Source organism: Schistocerca serialis, chromosome 6 (genome assembly GCF_023864345.2).
Source record: "Schistocerca serialis cubense isolate TAMUIC-IGC-003099 chromosome 6, iqSchSeri2.2, whole genome shotgun sequence".
NCBI classification, from domain to species: domain Eukaryota; kingdom Metazoa; phylum Arthropoda; class Insecta; order Orthoptera; family Acrididae; genus Schistocerca; species Schistocerca serialis.
Genome location: NC_064643.1, coordinates 515,060,494 through 515,070,710, shown reverse-complemented (window position 1 = coordinate 515,070,710; position 10,217 = coordinate 515,060,494). Strand labels below are relative to the sequence as shown.

Below are 10,217 nucleotides of genomic sequence, written 5' to 3'. Positions count from 1 at the left end.
TTCGAATTTTGCCTGTTATTAAAGTTTTGGTAATTGTCGTTCCTAAAACGTCTGTTATCTTTCCGACTGGAATTACGTCCCTGATCATAATTGTAGTACTGTTGTTGACCTTGGTTGTTACTCAAAAAGTTTTTGTTTACAAAAGAATAATCAGATTGCTGTACTTCCAAGAGCTGTAAAAGATCTCTGAATGCTGAAATGTTTTCTTTTTGCTGGCCCGTTAGAAGTGACACTCGTAATGACCGTGGTAATTTAGAGATGCATAGTTGTATAAGTGCGGATTCACTGTACGGTTCACTTAGGTACTGGTTTTGTTGTACCATATGCTCAAAAAATTGCGTTACACTGGGAAAATTTGAGTTTTCATAGTTTGGCAAACTAATTAGTTGGTCTTTAATTCCGCGCTGTGTCGTCTTCGACCAGTACGCTGACAGAAAAGCATTCTGAAATTCCTCTACCGAGTAACACTGTCTCGCGATCGGTCTCATACGAGTTGCCGGTTCGCCTTCCAAAAAACTGCAAATAAATTCAAGTTTATGTGTTACAGGCCAAGTCGGTGGAAGAGCAAAACTAAACTGTTGAATCCAATCCAGTGGGTGAATCTGCGTTCTATCGTTTTTGAAAACCTTAAACTTTCTCACTGACAGAAAATGTTTGTAGTCGAAGTTATCATCTCTGCATGATGGAACAGGTTCAGGATCGTAAGAGTATCTATTGAACTGTGGTTGTTCGGAATCTAAGTCCCGTACTCTCTGCAGATTACCCAAATTATACGCGCTGCGTGAGTCTGACACATGTTCATAAAGTGGCGTCTGTTGTGTATTATTAACAGAAGTGTTTTTCATTTCTGTTACTTCTTGTTGTAAATTTGATAATTTCCTACGTAACGTGTTGTTAGATGAATCGATCTCATTAATAGTCTGCTGTAAATTTTGAAATTCAGGCGTTTGGATAAATGAAACCGGTGCAGTATCGTCTGATTTATTGTCATTAGCATTTTCGATAACATCAATACGACTGGCCAATTCATCACATTTTTCAGTCAATATCTTAACCTGATCATCGGTTTTAGAATCAGACGCATTAATCTGTTTTTGCAACTTGCGCGTAGTTTCGCTCAGTTTTTTAACATCAGCTTTGATAACATCACAATCCTGTGTTAGATCTAACTGTTCGAATCTATCTGTCACTGTTTGAATATTTACTGTGTGTGTATCTGTTTTTGATTTAAGGTCAGAAATTTCATCCCGTAATTCCGCGTTCAATTGTTCTATGGTATTAATTTTGTCGGACACTGTAGTAATATTATTGTCTACATACGTCTTCGCTTTCGCGAATATTTTACGTTTGTCCTCTTGTCTCTGTGCAGTGATTGTTTCCATGACTTGTCGTTTTACTTTGTTTTGATCCTGAATAAATCTGCGGAAACGCGTATCACTGTTCTGTATGTGCTGATTAAAGCGCTCGTTAATCTGAGTGTTCTGCTGTTCGAATTTCGTGTCTATCTTTGCGTCCATAGTGCGCGAAAGTTCTACCGTCATTGCTCTAAACTCGTCCCGTAATTGTGTAGCTTTTTCAGAGCACTGTTTGGCGACTCCGCTAATTTCGTCTCTGAGTGTATTTGTCGCGGCTGTTTGCATTTCCCTTAATTCTTGCGCAACAGACTTTATTTCTTCGCTATTTTTTTGTGAACAAGCCTCAATTTCCACGCGCAACTGTTCCTTAGTGTCATGGCACTGCGCGGCAACGGCTGTAATTTGTTCACTAAGTTGTTTGAAATTTTCGTCATTATTGTCAAGTTTTTCATTTAAGTGTTTGTTATCTTCCCTAAGTTGTTTGACCTGTTCATTGAGTTGCTTGAGGTTTTCATTCTGTTGTTTGTTATCTTCCCTAAGTTGTCTGAAATTTTCATCATTTTTATTAAATTTTTTGTCCTGTTCACTAAATTGTTGTTTGATATCTTCACTCTGTTGTTGTAGCAATCTTACCATGATTTGTTCAAAGCCAAAGTTAGCGTTTATACTCTCTGTGCTGTTTAGTGGTGGATCTGGAACTTTCACGCTTACTGTAACCATTTGGTTATTCTGAGCAGTCGGATGTACACTGTCAGACATTATTTCGGAATTAAATAAATCCGTCGTACTTTCAGTATCCTGTTCATTTTCATTAGACAAATTTGTCTGTACATTACTTGGATTTTCTAAATCGGGTGTGTTAAGCTCGGCAGCGCTCATTACTATAGACCGCTCCGCGTCATCAATTGTCGTCAAGTTAACAGACGAGACAATTGAGTTCGTTTGTTCATCATTAAGGTGAAAGTCATTATTAGTGGTTGGAATGCACTGATTGTTAGTGAACGCAGGATTGTCATCATTACACTGCGTGTCATATGTCCTATCGGCAAAGTTGTTTGGGTCGGTAATTTCATTCATAATACCTCGCGATACACTATTCACAGTCTTTCGCGGCATTTTACAATAGTCACAATTTTTCACAAAATAAATATGCACAATGCAAAAGCAACACACAAATACAACAAAGCAGCAAATTGCCGTTGACCTGTAGAAAGAAAGTCACAATATTATTAAAAGCGTTGCGCCAAATCCTAATTATCTAAGCAAATAAGAGCAGATATCTGACTGTCGCTCAAAAGACTCTCAACGAAATACGATCCTGGACTGGGTGTCGCCAAGTGTAACCTCCCCACAAAAATTTGAAAGAAAGAAACATGACAATATTTAATTATGAATGCTAATGGACATTGCGCTATGCGTAACCTGCCCACAATGAAATGTACTGACAATGGCAACAAAAAAATGTGAAATTCGCAATCTGACTCAAATATAAATCCTTCAAAAAATTAAAGTCCATTCAGTGACAAGAAAATTCAATTAAACCGAAATATCGGTCTTTGGCCCTGTGTAAAACAATCAGAATTAAAGTCTTACCTCAGAATAAATGGATGTCACATATCTGCTCTTGTTGTTGCGCACCACTTGGAGGAACTGCATTGCAAATAATAATATTCTCCTTTTTTTTTGTAATTCTAGTGAAATTTTTCTTCAAAAAGAAGTGGAATGAAATGGGAAGTGCAACGAAATCTTGAGTTCAATAAAAAATTAAATTTTTGAGAAAATGCTTTGGAAATAAAAAAATTATTATTGGGAGACTTGTTGGAGAATAATTACAATAAATAAAATTTTTCATTATCTAATGATTATATTAATTAACAGTATACCTTATTCCTCATCGTGACCAGTGTTGCCGACCGCCTACATCACACAACCGCACTGGGCTGCTACTACTGACCGACCGCTCTGCATGACGACTACAGACTGAGTACTGCTCTCAACTAGACAGAGCTACAGACTCGCAACGACAGACTGTACTGCACTGGCCTACAGCTACTAACAGACTGAGCAACGACTACTACTGACTGAGAACCGCTCGCAACACTCGCGCGGTCAAGCGCATACTCTCTGGTCACAGATGCTACAATGCCTCGCCATCGCTGCTGCGTTACATACGTGTTTCACAGTACTCCTATTTCCTTATTCATTACTAAACCTACTCCTGCATTACCCATATTTGATTTTGTATTGATATCCTTGTATTCACCGGACCAAAAGTCTTGTTCCTCCTGCCACCAAACTTCACTAATTCCCACTATATCTAACTTTAACCTATCCATTTCCCTTTTTAAATTATCTAACCTACCTGCCTGATTAATGGATCTGACATTCCACGCTCCGATCCGTAGAACGCCAGTTTTCTTTCTCCTGATAACGACGTCCTCTTGAGTAGTCTCCGCCCGGAGATCCGAATGGGGGACTATTTTACCTCCGGAATATTTTACCCAAGAGGACGCCATCATCATTTAACCATACAGTAAAACTGCATGCCCTCGGGAAAAATTACGGCTGTAGTTTCCCCTTGCTTTCAGCCGTTCGCAGTACCAGCACAGCAAGGCCGTTTTGGTTAGTGTTACAATGCCAGATCAGTCAATCATCCAGACTGTTGCCCCTGCAACTACTGAAAAGGCTGCTGCCCCTCTTCAGGTACCACACGTTTGTCTGGCCTCTCAACAGATACCCCTCCGTTGTGGTTGCACCTACGGTACAGCCATCTGTATGGCTGAGGCACGCAAGCCTCCCCACCAACGGCAAGGTTCATGGTTCATGGTTCATGGGAGGGGGGGGGGGGTCGAATTCTAACACATATTTAATTTGTTTCCTGTAAAACATCTGCTTTAAAGCTGAAACAATCAGTTCCATTCCTTCCCGCAGATCTTCTAGCTGAGATCATTCAGGAATTAGTTTAATTTCTCATTTCTGCTTAGTATTATTCTTATAGCAATCCACATTTTCCTTGGTGTAAGCTACCTACCCTTCTGTTGCATATTCTTGTGAAATTTCCATATTCAATTTAAGTTTATAATTTTTGCAAACTAATGTCCATTAAATGCAGTTATTTCAGTGGTTTTAAGCGCTGCAAACAGTTCTTCTGTTGCTAGATGCACAACGCCAAGTCCATCACATTTAGGTACAATGTAACAATTCTTTTTACGCAGATCCAGCTGGGAATGGAGCTTTATGATCAGATTTTTAGAGTGGCATTTAATGTAGAAAACCATATGGATTCCATTGATTTCGGAGAGTACTCCTACACATGACCAATTTCCGTTGCTGTCTACTGTAAGCGCACATTTTATGTTCCCTACTTGTTGCCAGATTTCGCGGCACACTGAGTTTAAAGCAATACGTGAACCTAGCTCTTACATTTACAATAGATTCTTCTTTTTCTAACTGCAATTTATATACATTCCTTGTGGCAGTTGTTTTCATTGAAAACTCCGGTTTTCATTTCTTAACTTCGATGTCCTCCATTTTTTTCTTTTTCGTACGCGTAACAATAATCGTGCTGAGGGGAGGAATTTCCCCAAAAGGGAATGATTTTCGTCTGTTCAAAACAATTTTTTTCTTAAGATTTGTTGAACAGCAGTTTTTGTTAACACCAGACCTAGTTCGGCAATATCTGTATTGTGGAGAACAATGACGTTTCCCTGTTTTAATATATTATCTCCATGTAATACTCAAATCAGCTTTGTTGGAATATGTGTTAAGAAGCCGCACGTAGTTTACAGGTAGATTATTAACACTGTATGCACACAGAATATAATTTATAAGCTTTTCTCAGTGTTGGGTATCTGGAAGACTTGTACACCAGTCAGTTTGCGATATTTTTACTACCCCAGTGGAGAAACCCCAGCGGAGAAACTGCAGAACAGGAGCTGTTCTTTAAGTTATTCGTTGACACACACCACGTGGACGTGGTTGGCACAGAGTACGGTGGAGCACACTACAAATTCTATTTGCTAAAGTTTAAAAGGCTTTAACAGTCTTATGCAGTGTCAGCCACGCGGCCCATCTTGTAGTTGTAAACTGAAATGCTCTTTAGCCCAGGAGGATAGACAAGTTTCTCATAGTCACATGCCTGGGCACTATAAAATCAATAAGGAGGTTACCGATAACCCTGTTAGCTCCCGAGCTTGTGATCTGACATTTAAATTTAGTATATATCTTTACAGTTTGAGGTCATTCACGTTAATCAGTCCAGCTCAACTGTCTTTTCTTGTCCACACGCATTGCTGGTTCCGTGCAGTCTCACTCCATGTACGAGTGTTGTTTTTTAAGTAAGGGCCGTTCGCGCGTATAGTCCCGTAGTTCGCGCGGACGCCGCAACAAGCCACCACGTCACTTGCCGGCATCCATCCCGTTCACACATTTGCAAGTTGCAGCTCTGTAGCTGACGTGTACGCATCGCTGTGCTACTTTATAATGTTTACGATTACTGAATCGCCCGCCGCGTGTGAGATACGGTCAGTGATACGTTTCTTGACCGCGAGAAGCTTATCGGTTGCAGAAATTCATCGTCAGTTAACAGAAGTTTATGGCTTGAATACAATGAGTGACGGTAAAGTGCGTCAATGGGTTAGAGAGTTTAAAAATGGCCGTCAAAACATCCATGACGAAGAACGCTCCGGCCGGCCCTCTGTGATCACTGATGATTTGGTGGCTGCAGTCGAAACAAAGATTCGTGCAGACAGTTCACAATTTCCACTCTTTCTTTGGAATTTCCACAAGTTTCAAGATCGGTTTTGTACAAAATTGTGTCTGGAAACCTAAACTTTAAGAAACTGTGTTCTCGGTGGGTACCCATACTCCTCACAGAGGACCACAAAGGGAAGAGATTTGCCACTTCATTGGACTTTTTGATTCGTTACGAAGAAGAAGGGGATAACATGTTGAGTCAAATTGTCACTGGAGATGAAACATGGGTATCCCATATCACTCCCGAAAGCAAGCGACAATTGATGGAATGGCGACACACAACCTCAACCGTCAAGGTCAATGCCAAACAGACGCTGTCAAAGCGCAAGATTATGGCAACTGTGTTCTGGGACCGGCGCGGTGTTTTGCTAGTGGACTTTATGCCACGAGGAACGACAATCAACTCAGATGCCTACTGTGCAATTCAAAACAAAAGGCGCGGCATGCTGAAAAATGGAGTTTTGCTCCTGCACGATAACGCTAGGCCTCACACCTCTCAAAAGACTCGGGATTTGATTGATTCTTTTGGCTGGGAAGTTTTGGACCATGCACCATACAGCCCCGACCTTGCTCCTAGCGATTTTCACCTTTTCCGGTACCTGAAACACCATCTTGGCGGGCAGCGCTTCAATGACGACGATGAAGTGAAAACGGCCGTGAACTCTTGGCTGTCGGAGCAGGTGGCCGAATTCTTTGAAGAGGGAATTAAAAACTTAGTTGTACGGTATGACAAGTGCTTAAATAAACAAGGCAACTATGTAGAAAAATAGGTAAAAGTGTGTAGAATCAGAAAATAAAAGTTTTTTTACAAAAGTATTTGAATCTTTTTTTTAAAAATAAAAACGGCCCTTACTGAAAAAACAACCCTCGGAGAAGTAGTGGCTTCATTTTAGGCAGTCGCACATCTCGAGTTTATTAAAAATTCCTCCAAAATCTTGCATTATGTCCAAATGCAAAAGGAAATAGTCGCCTACACGTCTCTGCTGCAATATTTGAGACTGTTCTTTTTTTAATGATGGCTAATTACATTTTATATGGTATAGGCATAAAGCACTCCGTCTTCAGGCCACAAGGGGCCCATCGGGACCATCCGACCGCCGTGTCATCCTCAGTTGAGGATGCCGATAGGAGGGGCGTGTGGTCAGCACACCGCTCTCCCGGTCGTTGTGATGGTTTTCTTTGACCGGAGCCGCTACTATTCGGTCGAGTAGCTTCTCAATTGGCATCACGAGGATGAGTGCACCCCGAAAAATGGCAACAGCGCATGGCGGCTGGATGGTCACCCATCCAAGTGCCGGCCACGCCCGACAGCGCTTAACTTCGGTGATCTCACGGGAACCGGTGTATCCACTGCGGCAAGGCCGTTGCCATGGTACAGGCATAGAATATTTGTAATTGTTCAGAATGGTTCCCAGTGCTTTTTGGCCGATTTTTTCCCAGCATTTCTCTAGTTATCACACTGTCGTTCCCATTTATAAAAAAAAGGTAACTCCAACTTGACACTATGTCTTGCAGATACGAACTTTGAGAATTTTCAACGTTGATAATAGTTCAGTGTCCCACACATCTTCTTTAACACTGCAGACAGTCCCATCTGTAATTGCTCTTGACAGCCACTTGACCACAGATCAAGTGTTGCGCTGAGTGTAGCTCGTCAGTCTGGGATCCGTAACAGATGGGATCGTTAGAGTAAAGACAGTCCAAAGAACAGCAGTGCATCTCGCCATTGGGACATTTAATAAGTGTGAAACCACCACGGAAACGGTCTCCAAATGTGTTGTACATCTTCATTTACTGTTGAAATTAGAGCTTGTACGTTCCTGGATGAGTTAATCCATACATTGCTTCGCCCTGTGTACATCTGACGAGAAGACAATGAAGGTAAAATTAAAGAGATTCGAGCTTAAGAGTAATTGTGCTCCCTGCGGATCATTCGCGACTGGAACAGGAAAAGGGGATACTGAGAGTGGTATACATGAAGGCCTCCGCAACACACCATAAGGCAGCTTGCAAAGTGCAGATGTAGAAGTGGTGAATAATAATTGCGGAGAGAGACTAAGACTTAACTGTGGTAATTATGTTCAAGTCGATGTAGGTTGCAGAAGTTACGTAGAGGTGTAACACCTGCAAAGGATGGACTAATGCGGAGCGCTGCATAAGAGCTGTCATCGGGCTGAAGACCGAAACATCAAGAACAAAATCAACAAACGAAACGACAAGGTTCACTATGTTAAGCGACCAAGTTTCAGCGTAGCCATGTAACTAATAATACGGTTTGAGCAAGTTGGAAGAAAGGAAGCACGATACAGCCGTGTCAATACTTGCTAGCGGGGACAACACACGGTTGTTGCAAATATTTTAGCCTCTTGCCGCTTGGTATGAGCGCGCAACGGTGCGGCAAGTTCTGAAGCCATCGTAGATCGAGCGAGCGAAGTCGCCGGTCGCAGCACACAGGGGGCGTTCATACAAAGCTCTGCAGCAAGCATTTTGGTGTCGCTGAGACCGCGAGATGGATCGCTGGGTCTTGTCAAGCAGGTAGCAGTTCTGGAGTGGGCCCGCGGTGTATCGAGTTGCCTGTGGATGGGCAGGTCGCTGCAGTGTGCCTGCTCGAGAGTAATGTTGCTACGAAAAGAGCCCCGAAATACCTTTTAGTGGTGCTGTGCTATGACTTTCTTTGGATCATTAAATTTCAACAAAACAAAATATATTATGTTCTTATTATTCTGGATCTGGCTTTCTATTAAAGAAACATTTTTTCGTTACTGTAACTCGTCATAAAGATCAACATATCTTCCTTACTTTACAGTTATTGAAAAGGTTAATGAAAATTATTTCGTTATCAATACTGATGTTACAGTACGCAATGGTTGTTCAACATCAAAATTTTGCAGTGGATTTTTGTTAACAGTAAAACCCCAATAAGTACCACGACTAACACGAGAACATGAGACTATTATCAGAGAAAAAGATGTTTTTACTATAAGGTTTGCCAGACCAAAACTACGCACAGCAAGATTTCTTTTATGTTATGAAGGTAAATTATCTTTTTGCACTGTTAATAATATATTATCAGCAGCCCGCGTCAACCTGTAAAACACATCATAGAATCTGCTGCTCTGCTCTGCAACTCCGAAATCTGAAAGAAATAATTTTAGTTCACTATTACCTGCCCGCTTATTTGCGGTATGATAGATTTCATTTAATGCAATTTGAATGCGCCGCGGCAGCGGCTCGTTCGTTCGTAGCGCAGCTCTGCACCATATTTAAATAACTGAAAATGTCTTAAAGGGATGGGATAAAATGCCAGGCAAGCTTATTACAAATCATAATGCAAGTTTTCACTAAGTAACTCTTGAAACGTCCCCTTTGAACAATTTTACATGACTGTGCTTAAACTGACACACAATATTTTGTTAGCGCAACGCAATCTGACTTTCAAAATTCCCTACAAAAGAATGGCCCTGACTAACATTAAACTATACCTTTCACAAATCACTTACCTCACAAAAATCTTCGCTGCTCAAGCTACTGCAATACAGCGAGCGCCACTACTGCCAGCTAAATAAAAGATTCAAACTATGGAAGGCACTAACTACTGATAGGGATAGTTAGCAAATGAAAGATTTTAATAGAGAACAAACAATGTATTTACCTTGATATCATCATATATAAATATAGCAGTTCATGACAAATTTCAAAACTCCGCCATCTCTCTCCCCACATCCACCACTGCTGGCGGCTCACCTCCAACTGCGCAACGCTACGCGCTGTTCACAGCCAGCTGCCTAACACTACAATGGCGAGTATTACAACAATGCAAAGCAGCCACAGACTGCACACAGCACAGCCAGTGATTTTCATACAGAGGTGGCGTTACCAATAAAAAACCTAAACAGCCTACTTACATAGCCCCCATGCTCCCCACAAAAAATTTTACAAATTGGTTTGGGCAGTGGCCAATACAGATTTGAAAAAAATTTCATAATTACAATAACAAAGAAATCAAATGCACACACTTATTGATACAATGTTGGTCAAAAGCTCAAATTTTCTCACAGTCCATAAAGACAGTCCTAATCGTTCATCACAGTAAAATAGCAGTGTTTT

General features: G+C 41.1%; 1 pseudogene; it reads right to left on the bottom strand.

Moving 5' to 3' along the window:
* Positions 1-7,362: 7,362 nt before the first annotated feature.
* LOC126485684 (5S ribosomal RNA) lies at positions 7,363-7,479 on the bottom strand (annotated as a pseudogene).
* Between the last annotated feature and the right edge of the window lie 2,738 nt (positions 7,480-10,217).